The 14,686-nt window shown below is 34.2% G+C and overlaps 1 pseudogene; it reads right to left on the bottom strand.

The window, feature by feature from the left end:
- Window positions 1–10,835: 10,835 nt before the first annotated feature.
- Window positions 10,836–11,755, bottom strand: LOC120320365 (annotated as a pseudogene).
- Between the last annotated feature and the right edge of the window lie 2,931 nt (window positions 11,756–14,686).

The following is a 14,686-nucleotide window of genomic DNA, read 5'->3' as shown; positions in this document are numbered from 1 at the left end:
GGTAGGTAGGTAGGTATGTGCATGAAATTTCCTATGAAATGTGTCCCATAGAAGTTTGTAGAAAAGAAAAATAGGAAAACATCAACTTTTGAACCAACATAAAATATTTTAAAAGATCAGATCATATATCAAGCCTTTGTTCAAAGTCATCTTAAGGAGGAAATAAATATTATTTTTATATAGTAATCCTAGAACATACAATCCAAAACTAGCTATAGTGATCTTTAATTTCAGATGTATGAAATAGAAGTTGTTGTTCTTAATTGCGAAGTCGTGTCCGACCCATCACGACCCAATGGACAACATTCCTCCAGGTCTTCCTGTACCATCTTCTGGAATCCATTTAAGCTCACACCTACTGCTTCAGTGACTCCATCCAGCTGCCTCATTCTCTGTCATCCCCTTCTTCTATTGCCCTCAATCTTTCCCAGCATTAGGCCCTTCTCCAGTGAGTCCTTCCTTTTCGGTAGTGCCAAAGTATTTGAGTTTCAACTTCAGGATCTGGCCTTCTAAAGAGCAGTCGGGGTTGATCTCTTCTAGGACTGACCGGTTTGAATGCCTTGCAGTCCAAGGGACTCGCAGGAGTCTTCTCCAGCACCATAGTTCAAAGGCCTCAATTCTTTGTCATTCAGCCTTTCTTTTTTTATTTTTTTATTTTTTTTATTAATTTTTTTTAAGTTTTACAAGACAATTCCCTTCCCCAAACCCCCCCAACCCTCCCATACCCCCCCCCGACCTTCCCAGAGCTGAATACAGGCTTAGTTCAATTTTTTTCAAAAAATCTTAGAATACATATAAACTATAAGCAAATCTAAATACATTAATTAAACAAGTTATAAAATAATTAACAGTAATATATAAAAAGAAAATACAAGAAGGAAGGAAAAAGGAAACAGAAAAAAGGAGAATCAAATAAAAAAGAAAAACAAGAAAAATAAAAAAATAAAAAAGGAAAAATCTATAAAATATCTTAAGTTTTAAATGTAAATTATTGAAAAACTAAATAATATTTTTTTATATCCAACTTATATTGTATAAAATCTATCCATTTTTTCCATACCAAAAAATACTTCTCTTGCAATTGATCTTTCAAGAAAGCCGAAATCTTTGCCATTTCCGCCAAGTAGGAAACTTTAAGAAACCACTCTTGCAAAGTAGGCAAAGATTCCTTCTTCCAACATTGCCCTACTAACAACCTTGCCGCTGTAATTAAATTTAACATCAATATAGTCTCTTTACTATCACAATCAGAAACAATACCTAACAAAAACAATTGTGGGGTAAATTTTACCCTTCTTCTAAAAATTATTTGGATATTCCACCATATCTTAATCCAAAAAGCTCTTATATTTTTACATGACCACCAGATGTGATAATAGGTAGCATCCAAACATCCACATCTCCAACATTTAGGCTGCAGGTCAGGATACATACAAGACATTTTTTGTGGATCAAGGTGCCATCTATAAAACATTTTATAAAAATTTTCCCTTAAATTTTCGGTTTGTGTGAATTTAACATTCCTCACCCAAATAATTTCCCAGGTATCTAATGGAACCGGTTCATCAAAATTTTGTGCCCATTTAACCATACATTCTTTAACTAATTCTGCTTCTGAATCCAATTCTACTAACACCCCATAAATTCTCTTAATATGAGTTCGTCTTTGATCTTTTATTTGTTTTAATAAATTCTCATCTTCTCTGAGCAAACCCGCATTGCAATCTATCTTCCACCTCTCCACTATTTGTCTATAATGAAATCATGAATAGATAATATTTTCTTGTATTAAATCTTCCAACGATTTTAATTGCCAATTTTTACAATCCCATCTAAGTAATTGTGCATAAGAAACACTATCCATCTTAACTCCTCTCCTTATCCCTTCTATCACATGCCCCGGTATAGCCCATAATGGAATTTTAAAATCACTTCTATAATATTTCTTCCAAACCCGAAGTAAAGAAATCCTTATAATATGAGATTTAAAAACCCTATCAACCCTTTTATTAAAAATTAAATAGGCATGCCATCCAAAAAGTAAATCCCAAACCCCCAAGAGGAGTATTTCTACATTTGTTAAATTAACCCAATCACTGATTAATTTAAAACCACAGCATCATAATACAGTTTCAAATTCGGTACCTTGAGTCCACCTCTCTCACGAATATCTTGTATAATTTTAAGTTTTACTCTTGGTTTTTTCCCTGCCCAAATAAATTTATTGATACCTTTCTGCCATTCATTTAAATTAATCTCATTCTTTAAAATAGGTATCATTTGAAATAAGAAAAGAAACTTTGGCAGAACATTCATTTTAATCACCGCAATTCTTCCCAAAAGAGATAATTGCAACTTCTCCCAATTTTCCAAATCTCTTTGTATTTTGACCCACAGCCTTTCATAATTATTTTTGTACAATTTTGCATTAGAAACAGATAAAATAACCCCCAAATATTTTACCTTATTGACAACCTCAAAATCTGTCAACTTAACCAAAATCTCCTTATCCAAATTAGTCATATTTTGGGGCAGTATTTTAGTCTTATTGTTATTAATTTTAAAACCCGAAACCTGTCCATACTGATATATCAATTGTAATAACTCTATTACAGAATGAGTAGGTTGAGATAAAGTAACAACCAAGTCATCTGCAAAAGCCCTTAATTTATATTCTTTTTTATTAACTTCTATTCCTTTTATTTGCTGTGATTCTCGAATTTTAATCAGCAAAATTTCCAAAGTTCTAACAAACAGCAATGGTGACAATGGACAACCCTGTCTAGTCCCCTTCTCTATTAAAAACACCTCTGACAAACCCCCATTAACTATAAGTTGTGCTGTTTGCTTTTGATAAATAACACCAAGAGCTTGTAAAATTTTTTCTCCAAAGTTCATTTTCTCAATTAATCTTAACATTAATTGCCAATTCAACTGGTCAAAAGCTTTTTCAGCATCTAAAAATATCAATCCTGCAGAAACCTGATTGTTTTTGTCTAAATATTCTAATAAATTGATAATTTGTCTAACATTATTCTTCATATACCTTCCAGTTATAAAACCCGTTTGATCCATATGTATTACATGATGCAAGACCCTCATAAGCCTATTAGCTAAAATTTTCGAAAAAATCTTATAGTCTACATTTAAGAGAGATATAGGTCTATAATTCTTTGGTAAAGTAATATCTTGATCTTCTTTTGGAATCAAAGATATAAAAACTCTACCCCATGACGGGGGAGTCTCTGAACCCTGTAATATATTATTAAAAAGCTCACTTAAAGGTTGAATCATCTCTTGTGCCAAGGTTTTATAATAAATAGATGTCAAACCATCCATACCCGGTGCTTTACCTAATTTTAATTCTTTAATTACTGTCTCAATTTCCTCACTAGTAATCAAACCATTAATTTTTTGTTTCTGATCTTCTGTTAATTTAAGAAAGTTAGCATCATTTAAATAATTATCTATATCTGAAACCTGAAACTCATATATAATTTTTGGTAATAATCTAAAAAAGATTTCTTAATCAACTCCTTCTGGTATACCAATTTGCCATTATAATTTATTTTATCTATAGTTCTCTGTCTCTGCTTCTTTCTCAGTTGGTAAGCCAACCATCTCCCTGGTTTATTGGCATTACAAAATATATTTTGTTTCATGTACAATAAATTAGTTGCAGTTTGATCAGCCATCAACATATTAAATTGTGATTTAAGCAATTTTATAGATTCCTTAATCTTCTCATCTGTAGGATTTAAAATCAAAGCTTTTTCTTTTAGTTTAATCTCATCTTCCAACTCCTTACATTTCTGCATCTGCTTCTGTCTATGAACCTTATTCATTTGTATCAAAATCCCCCGCATATAGGCTTTTCCAGCATCCCAGACCATTGACATTGAAGTTCCCTTATGCATATTTAAAGCAAAATAATCCTTTAATTGCTCCTTTAATTTTTGAACGTTCTTCTCTTGTTTAAATAAATTTTCATTCATCCTCCACGATCTCCTCTCCTCTTTTTCATCAACCAATTCCATCCAAACTGGACTATCATCCATCAATGTCCTGGGAAAATTTTTAACATTCTTTACCCTAGAATATAAATCCATTGTAATCAAGAAAAAATCAATTCTTGAGAAAGATTGATGTCTATCCGAAAAGAAAGTGAAATCTCTCTCCTCCAGGTTATGTTCACGCCAACAATCTCGCAGCTCCCAGTCCTCTTTCAAATCAAAAAAAGCTTTAGGTAATTTAGCCTGTTTAAAAGAAGTAGAGGATCCTTTTTATCTCTTTGTGTATCTAAAACACCATTCCAATCTCCCATTAATATAACAGATCTATAATCCAACAAAATTATTTTTTGATGTAACAATCTGTAAAATTGTTCCTGTTGTTGATTTGGTGCATACAGTCCCACTATAAGTACTTTCTTACCATACAAACCAACTTCAATCATAACATATCTCCCTTGGGGATCAGATTCTACCAAACAGGCTGATAAATTTTGCTTAACATAAATAACTACTCCCCCTTTTTTCCCAGGAACAAAAGATACAAAATGAGATCCCAGACGAGCACTAACTAAATATTTTTGATCTTTAGATATAATATGTGTTTCCTGCAAACAAATAATATCATTGTTATGTTGCTTTAAGTAATGAAAAATTTTCTTTCTCTTTTGAGGGGAGTTGAGGCCATTAGCATTCCATGTCAGGAGCTTTACCATCTCCCTTAACCAAAAGCCTGGAGAAGACTGCTTGAAGATCTGCCACTGAGGAATGTACTGCAGAACTCTTGGGTCTTGCTCCTCCCACAGGCACCGAAGCAACTTCTTGAAGAGCTTCTTTAACTTCTTTCTTCTGTTGTTCCTTTTCCTTACGTCTATGTGCTGTGCGGGTCATTCTTTGCTCTTTAATCTCTGCTTGTTGCAGCCACTCCACCTGTGACTTTCCAGCATCCATCAATACTACTTCTTCAGGCTGCTGTTCCACCTCTTTACCATCCAAGACTTTCTGCATCATAGGTGATGGTGAGCCTGCTCCTAGGACCGACTTGTAAAACTCCTTTGCTTTAGAAACTGTGTTAAGTCTATAACGCGTCCCCGCATGGCTCACAACAATATCCATCAGAATCTCCCATCTGAATGGCATCAATCTTTTTTTAAGTTCATTAGCTAAGAAAGCAAACTCTTTTCTCCTTCTTAAAATTTTGGATGGAATCTCCTTTAAAATAATAACATCTTGAGCAGCAATCTGGAACCTCTTATTATAAAAAGCTTGTATGATTTCATTACACAGAGATCTCTTCCCAAAATAAATCACCACATCTCTTGGTAAGTTTCTTTGCTTTGCAACCCAAGAGTTAACTCTAAATATTTTTTCAACTTCTCTGAGTATTTCCTCTTTCTCTCTATTCAGAATAGCAGCAAAGTCATTTACTACAATCTCTCTCAAATCTTGCTGCATATCTTCTTTCAAGCCTCTGATTCTTAAAGCATACTCCATTTCTCTGTACTGAGACATAACAATATCATCTTGTGAAATTTCCATCTTTTTTTCCATACCTTCAAATATATCTTCCAAAATTTCCACTTATCTGCCACTTCTTCCACTCTAGAGTCCAACTTCTCAACCACAGAAGCAAGTCCTGTTAAAGCCATAACTATATCTTGCCTCAAAATAGTATTATTCTGCTCTAAAAGTTCCTTCGTTTCCCCTCTGATTTGAGATACAGCATTTCCCATTATGTCTTTCATATCTTGTACCATTATTGCTGGCAAAGGAGGAGAGGGTGGTGGTGTAGCTTTAGGTTGTTGTGCTGGTAAGATCGCAGAAGAAGCCACCTTAGGTACTGTAGATGTTGCTTACCGCTTTGAAGCCATTTTCAAAAAGAAAAAATCTTGTTTCTTCTTTCCTCCTTCTTTGAAAAAAAGAAAAAGATAAAAAATCTCTTAAAAGGGGAAAAAAATAACAAAGGAGAGTTTAACAAAAAAAAAGAAAAAAATCTTACCAAAACACAAATCCACCTTAAGAAAAATTTTTAAAAAAGGAACCATCAAATCCATTACATTCCGTTTCACTCACTTTTTTTTCAAGAAAAACTTTCCTATCGCCATTTTACTTTCACTCTCCACAAGAGAAGCAAAAAAAAGGAAAAAATAAAAAAATAAAAATCAACCTTTCAAACTAAAGTCCAGATAAAATCCAATAAAAAGAATCCTTTATCCAACTCTGTCCACTTTGTATAAGTAACTCACCCGGTCCCTTTAAGCGTGGAGATGGTAGCGGCGTTTAGCTTTGCTCCTGAGGGAACAAAGACACCTGGGAGGCGGAGGCAACCCGAACTCCAAAGGAGCTCTCTTTTCACCCCCCAAAGAAAAATTCCTGGGGGGTCCAAGAGGCTCTACCTCTATTCAGGTGATACTCCCCTCTCCCCCTTCACCCGGGAGGGAGGTTTTGAGCCGCGGAACAGCTGGTGCCTGCTGTTCTCCCCGGTTCTCACGCTTTCCCAGGAGGATGGCTACAAAGTAGCCGCCATCACCGACGCTAAACCACCGGAAGTCAGTCGTTCAGCCTTTCTTATGGTCCAACTTTCACAGCCATACATTGCAACTGGGAAAACCATGGCCTTGACTATACGCACTTTTGTTGGCATGGTGATATCTCTGCTTTTTAGTATGCTGTCTAGATTTGCTATAGCTTTCCTCCCCAGGAGCAAGCATCTTTTAATTTCTTGGCTGCAGTCCCCATCTGAGGTGATCTTGGAGGAAAATAAAATCTGTCATTACCTCCATTTCTTCCCCATCTATTTGCCAGGAAATGAGAGGGCCGGATGCCATGATTTTGGTTTTCTTAATGTTGAGTTTCAAGCCAACTTTTGCACTCTCCTTCTTCACCTGCATCAAGAGGCTCTTTAGTTCCTCTTCACTTTCTTCCATTAGAGTGGTATCATCTGCATATCTTAGGTTGTTGATATTTCTCCTGGCAATCTTAATTCCAACTTTTGATTCATCTAGCCCTGCCTTTCTCATGATGTGCTCTGCATATAAGTTAAATAGGCAGGGTGACAGTATACAGCCTTGTTGGACTCCTTTCCCAATTTTGAATCAATCAGTGGTTCCGTGTTCAGTTCTCACTGTTGCTTCTTGACCTGCATATAGGTTTCTCAAGAGACAAATAAGATGTCTCCCAACCCTTTAAGAAGTTGCCACAATTTGTTGTGATCCACAAAATCAAAGGCTTTAGCATAGTCAATGAAGCAGAAGTAGATGTTTTTCTGGAACTCCCTAGCTTTCTCCATGATCCAGTGTATGTTGGCAATTTAATCTCCAGTTCCTCTGCCTCTTCGAAATCCTGCCCGTACTTCTGGTAGTTCTCAATCCACATACTGCTGGAGTCTAGCTTGTAGGATTTTAAGCATAACTTTACTAGCATGTGAAATGAGTGCAATAGTACAATAGTTTGAACATTCTTTGGCATTGCCTTTCTTTGGAATTGGAATGCAAACTGACCTTTTCCAATCCTGTGGCCACTGTTGAGTTTTCCAAATTTGCTGGCAAATTGAGTGTATTATGGTTAATTGAAACTGCTATTTATCCAAAGTGTTAATACTGGCACTACTGTGAATTGTAAAAAAAAGAGAAGTGGATCCTCTCACAAAAAGAAAACCATAGAAACATAATGAAGACTAAGAGGCTTTGTTTTTCAGTACAATGTCATACTTTAGAACAATTTACCAGTGGAACAACCTGCCTCCAGAAGCAGTGAACGCTCCAACACTGGAAGTTTTTTAAGAAGAGACTAGACAGCCATTTGTCCAAAATGGTATAGGGTTTCCTGCCTGAGCAGGGGGTTGGACTCGATGACCTCCAAGGTCCCTTCCAACTTTACTACTACTACTACTACTACTACTACTACTATTATTATTAATCTGAACTTGGGACAAGAAGACCAAAGAAATGTGAAATATTTTAAACTAGTTGTAAACAAGTACAATTACAATGTTAAGCATTAATTCCTCAATAATTTCTTGCCTTTGTAAACCGTGTTCACTTAGTGACAATTTGAAGTTACAATTGCACAAAGTTACAAAGTAACCTATGACCATTTTTCACATTTATGTTGCAGCATCCCCATGGTTATGTGATTTACATTCAGATCCTTGACATCTGACTAACATTTATGACTGTTGCAGTGTCCTTAAGTCATATGAGTCCTTCTTGCAACCTCCTGATAAGCAAAATCAATGTGGAAACTTAACAACCCATGTTACTATTTTAAGAACTGCAATTATTCACTTAACAAATATAATGAGAAAAGTCATAAAATGGGGTAAAACTCTCTTAACAAATGTCTTACTTAGCAACATAAATTTTGGGGGTCAGTTGTAAAACTACCTGTATAGCTTGATATTGCTTTACTTTTGCTCTGATTTTAAGCAAATAAACAAACAAATAAAAAAATGTCATATAAAAATTAGGAACTAAAGACTGTTCTGACCCTAAAGGACTGCCTATTACAGTTGTAAGTCATAACAGCCTCTATGTTATTAAACTTTACAGCCTTTTTTACAGTGATCTTTAAGCAAGGCAATGGCTTACTATGGCATAGTTTTGCCAAAATTTGGAAGAAAATACTAGTTTTTGGCAAAACTTTCATAAAACATGGTCACATGATTGCTGGTGTAAATATCCATCTAGGCAACTGTGTTGCCAATGACCAAAGTACAGTCATGTAACCACAGGGTGTGACTGTCAGAACATTGATTCAGATTGTAAGTCCCCTTTTTGGGTTGTGGTCATAGGTTGAGGAGTACCTGTATGCCTAGGCTTTGTTCAAAAATAATGAGATGGCCTTTGATCACAAAATTTTGAGGATGCCACCTTGACATTTTGTACACACAGAAAAGCTCACCGTAGGTAAGGTCCATTTCTTTGAGGATGAACATGTACATGAATTTGACTTTAGAGAAGAAAACAATTCACTGAACAACCATAACACAAATGTTCAATTTAGATCAGTATTGTTCAAGCTTGGCAACTTAAGATATCTGGACTTCAACTTCCAGAATTTCCCAGCTAGCCAGGAATACCGATTTAAATAATCATATTGACAAAGCAGCTCTTCTGCAACTTAAGAAAATATTGGAAGCATAATCTCTAAAATCTCCAAAGCCTCTATAAAACAAAGAAATCTATGCAGTTGAAAAATAGCTTTTATACCTGCTAAGTAAAAAAGATGTCTCCTACATTGATGTTCACTAATATTTCATTCAGACTTGTGTGTTATGTGATAAAAATGATGATTTAGACATATTTTAAATTGTTTGTTATTATCTTTTCTTTTTTTCCACATCTGTTTAATTAAATAAAAATAAATGTAATTCATTAAAGTAATATTGACAACTTTTTTTAAAAAAAAGATGTATAGATGTGAGATCTGAGAAAGAGAATTAGGGAAGATCAAGAATCAAGAAGTGCATTAAATTTACTTTTAATTCAGGGAATCAGAAGAAAAAGAAAAGTACATTTAAACTGGGCATACACCTAGATCTATATTTTATAGAACGTAAATAAAATTCCAGAATTCTTTCCAATTACTTTGGAATTCATCAGTGATAATATGCTTGTGTCTAAGTGTATTCTGAGTAATATCATGCAAATTGTGTACACTTTGCTTTTGGTTATGTGTCTCTGAGGGAGGAGGATCTGAAAAACAGCTGTCAAAAATATATCGTGCTGATGTTCAACTGCCTCAACCCAGGGATACATTTGGGAAATTGGTGGGAATATTTCAGTTTATTAATCTAGCTAATTGTTGTATTATTCCCTCAGTATCAGTTATGATTCTTTTTCACATAGTTTTTTAAAATCATCCTATTAAAGATAGACATATCTGTACATACAAGAACCAGACTTCTTTTGAATTTAGAATCCACCATCTCCTTTTCAATGCTAATATGCACATAAATATACTGTATGGTTTAAAAAAAATGTAAGAGTGGTGCTTTTCTGTAATTACTCCTCTACTTTGTTTATTTAACAAGAGGGGAGAAAAACTACAGGGCCTGGTTAGTTAAGGCACCATTTATTTCCAATAGCTTCTGCCCATTTAGTAAGATCCAGAAGAAAGGGAGTATTTCATTTAAATCACCCCCATCTAATTGGACCCTGGAAGTATGCCTTATTTCTTGTGGTAACTTCCCCATGAAACATAATCTGCCCAGAATTCATATGGCTCCCATCTCAAAGACCTTCCAAAAAACATTGAAAAGTTGGTTATTTTCCCAGTTTTAATGATAGAGTGGTTGGTAAGCTCCTGTAAGATTTTTGTGTTGTTTTTGTTGTTGTTTTTCCCTTTCTAGATTCATATCATGGGTTCTTTTATTTCATTTTTCTGAGTAGAAAGTACCCAGAGACATCGGGAGAGGAAGGAAGGAAGGAAGGAAGGAAGGAAGGAAGGAAGGAAGGAAGGAAGGAAGGAAGGAAGGAAGGAAGGAAGGGCTGATTCTATCATTTATAAGGTGTGAGATATATGCCTCAAATTTTCATTTCAAATGGAAAGTCTTTTACCAAATTTTGCATTTTTACATTTTCTGTATAGAAATACACAGCTGACTTTTTTTTTCAGATTCAATGAAATACATGCAAACAGCATAGAAAAAATATTTATCAGAATATGAGTAATGTTACAGACATTTAAAATTCAGTATAATACATTTTATTATTTATACACAGAGAGATAATCGCACACACAAGGTTGGGTAGAATATTCTAATAAAACAAGGAAATCATTTTCCTAAACCATTAAGAGCAAATCTGCAAGTTGTATCTGAAATTACGAAGCTTTGTATAACTTCCACAAGTCATTTTGAAACTTTTTATTTCTCCTGCTGTAAATAAATGGATTTAGGACAGGAGGAAGGATTGCATATATCACCACAAAAAATAATTCAAGATCAGATGAAGTATTATTGGGTGGTCTTATATAAACAAAGAGTCCAGTAAACAACATCAAAGAGAAAACAATGAGATGAGGGAGGCAAGTGTGGATGGCCTTTTTCTGTCCATGTACAGAAGGAATTTTGAGCACTGCGGACAAAATCCACACATATGTTGCAACAACAAAAATAAAACATCCAAATATTATGATACCACAAAAGGCAATTAATCCAACCTCAACTAGATATGAGTCAGAGCAATATGATTTTAAGCAATTTTGGAATTTCACAGAAAAACTGATCAATCTTATTGGAACAAAACCTTATTGAAAAAGTGCCACTTGTGTGCAACACTGCATAAAGCAGACTAACAATCCACACAATGGCTGTCATCTGAATACAGGCTTCTTTGTTCATAATTGTCTCATATTTCAGAGGATTACAAATTGCGACATGGTGATCATGAGCCATTACTGTTAAAAGGAAGTATTCAGAGGCTTCAAAAAACAACAAGAAAAAAACTTGAGCAATGCATTCAGAATAAGAAATAAACCTGCTATTCATGAGTGAATTAGTCAGAGATTTAGGTACAATGACTGAAATGGAACCAATATCCATCAAAGCCAAATTCATTAAGAAGAAATACATTGGAGAATGCAAACGATGGTTCATGATGACTACAATAACAATAAAAAGATTGCCAGCAAGGGATACTATGTATATTGTTAGGAACAGGAAAACTTGAAAAAATCTGAAATTGATAGACTTCAAAAAACTCCAGGAACAGAAATCCAGTAGGGCTGGTAAGATTTGGCATGCTGTGTGGAAATTTAAAGTGTATAATTATCTGTGGGAGAAAAAAAAAATTATTTGCAAATAATTAATATGTAGAGATGAATTCCATTGCTGGAAAGTTTTGTGCAAATGTACTCAGTTCATATTGATCTTTGAAAACTGAAGAATAGAGAAGGATGGGGATCATAATTTCATATATTTATTTTCTTGTTAGTATTCATATTGTTAAGTCTGATAAAATTTCAGAAGGCAGAAATTTAACTACAATAAACCATTACAATGTTTCTATAATTGAAGTCATTTATCATCCAGTCCTCCCATCATCAGCATGAAACACAAATATAAATGAGGTATCCAATAGAGTGACTTCACTTTCTATCCAACCCTGTCAGCTCTAGTTTTTCATAGTAGCTAATTTTTCCTGATTCAAAATAAAAAAAGACAATTTTATCTCTTCAAATGGCAAAATAAATTGTCTAACTACCCTAATAAAAACAATTTTTAAGAACACTGTCCTATTTTATTCTTCTTGATGTCCTTTTATTTAACTTGTAGTTGAAAACCTCAGAGTGGGAAAGAACTGTGAGAAAGTAGGGTTTACATAAAGACACAAAATCTCTCTTAGAGAGTTGGATAGAAATTGATGTGGATGTAATAGCTATCTGAAGTTGGAGAGACAAAGAAGAAGAAAAATACCTAGCAAACTAAGTACTTTTAGCTGCTGAATAAATCCATTCCAGATTGAAGACCACTGAGAGGTAGAGCAAGAGACAATAAAAAGTGAGATCAAGCCCACTCGTCAGATAAAAGAGAATCTGAAACATAAGAAAATGAACATTCCAGCAGCCATGGGAAATCACCAGATTGGTCCTTGATTAATGGAAAGGAACATGGACATAGCTGTGTACATAGTTACATTTTAAAATGGGCACACTTGCTATAAAGTGGAAATGTTACTGTCACAAGAAGGGAAATAATTTCACAATGGAAGAACAATTAAAGTTGCATATTTACTGTTTTGACCATATAGTATTGTTTTACTTAGACATTCTCAGTCATCCAGGTCACATTTTTCAAGAGGCAACTGGACTTTCTTGGATATTTTTGAAGATGTTTCACTTCTTATCAAGGAAGCTTCTTTAGTTCTGACTGAATTGTGTGCGTGTGGGAGGGGGAATGGAAGGATTTATATTCCTTGCAGACAGCTGGTCATTTGAATTCTTTTAGACAGTCCTTGAGGCCACTTGGAGGTACACATCCATTTGCACCACTCAGGCGACCTTAAGGACACAAATAAACCTCCAAGTGGCCTCAAAGACTCTCTAAAAGAATGCAAATGACCAGAGCTGAATGGATGAGAAGCGAAATGTCTTTATAGAAAAACAAGAAATTCTAGTTGCCTTTTGAAAAAGCACCTTTGGGACTATTTAGAGAAAAAGTTAGCAGTAATGTATGGTGGGGTGGAAAGGAGGGGAAGTAAGACAATTATTTATCTGCTGCATAGTTTTGGTTGTGAAAGTCAAGTTCATAGAACTTTAAAATGTCGTTAATAATGGATGGGGGAACTGATTCACAAGAAGAATCTTTTCTCTGCGTATTATTTGTTCATTTCCTTTCCCATATAACTTTCTTACAGCACATAAAACCTATTTATAGCATTTAAAAAGGTATTATTACAAACAAGATGTGAGATTCTTTAATCCTTCCAAGGATTCCTCACTGAAAAATAATTGTAAAAAGCTAATTTTCTATAATTTCTCTGGTTTAGCTATTTGGAGGTTATTTAGTCTTTCTACCCAGCATTTTTTCCTCCATCTCTAGGAGGATAGAAAGAAAATCATAAGAATTTAACAAACCTTTTTTGACCCTAATTCATAACACAAAACTTTTATTCTACAGTCTTTCATATGGAGAAATGTTTATATGAGAAAGTCTCTTTTGAAACCAATAAGCCAAGTCAATGAAACTGATAAAAGAGTTGACTGGAAAGAAAGCAAGTGATTAAATTGATTACATAGGAGAGGCTCTTTTGAAAAACAAAACAGATATTTGAGGGAAGGAGGGAAAAATTCCAAAGTAAGGAACTTGTCATACTCCCAGTTATTATTGTCCATCAAATTGCATAAAGAAAAACATTCAAAAGAGAAAGAGAGAGAGAGAGAGAGAGATTTCAGACATAAAGGACATACAGCAGTTTTTAAAAAGTCTTACAAGATTTTTCACTCAAATTTCTGATCATTCTAGAAATATGAAGGATGAAACTGCTATTTTATGTAACACTTTTTTTGCAGCAATAATGTACTCAAAACAATTATTTAATCCACAGAGGACTAATAAATACAAGATGTGGTAAACTTATAGCATTATTTCTTTGCAATATAATGTGCAGAATTAGACCCATGCAAGCAGTTTTTCATTGGTTGTCATAAGATATATGTTATATATAAGTTTCTTTAGCAATAGTAAAAATAGTAAAAAAAATCTTTACTTACTATTTTACCACTTCAGATGTTGAGGGAACAGTGAAGTAAAAGAAACAAAAAAAAAAAGAGAGAAAAGTATACTGTGGAAAATATAAAGCTAGCTAGCTATAGATATATATACAGACAGACAGATTTTCTCATAATTATTAATAAATGTAATTCTATTCCAACCTGTTTTTTCTCAGTTCCCCAGAAGTCCTGCATCACTGCTACCAAAAAGTATTGGTCTCTCTGCCATTCCAGGTCACACACTTAGGTTTCTATTTTCTTCCTGAAGGTAATCAGTTAATAAACACGGGAGCATGTATATTTAATGAGGCCTTTCCCCACTGAATATAAGTTATCAGATACTATCATTAGATCATTATATATTGTCATTGTTTCCAAATGAATTCACACAAATATTTTTTTTCAGTCAATTGGATTGTGAAAATCTTTTTCCTGTCCTAAAATCATTTTTTTAGTTTTAG

The sequence above is a fragment of the Crotalus tigris genome, unplaced genomic scaffold (assembly GCF_016545835.1).
Source record: "Crotalus tigris isolate CLP2741 ecotype Arizona unplaced genomic scaffold, ASM1654583v1 scf7180000021329.891317, whole genome shotgun sequence".
Taxonomy (NCBI): Eukaryota; Metazoa; Chordata; class Lepidosauria; order Squamata; family Viperidae; genus Crotalus; species Crotalus tigris.
This window is presented reverse-complemented; position numbering and strand designations above follow the sequence as displayed.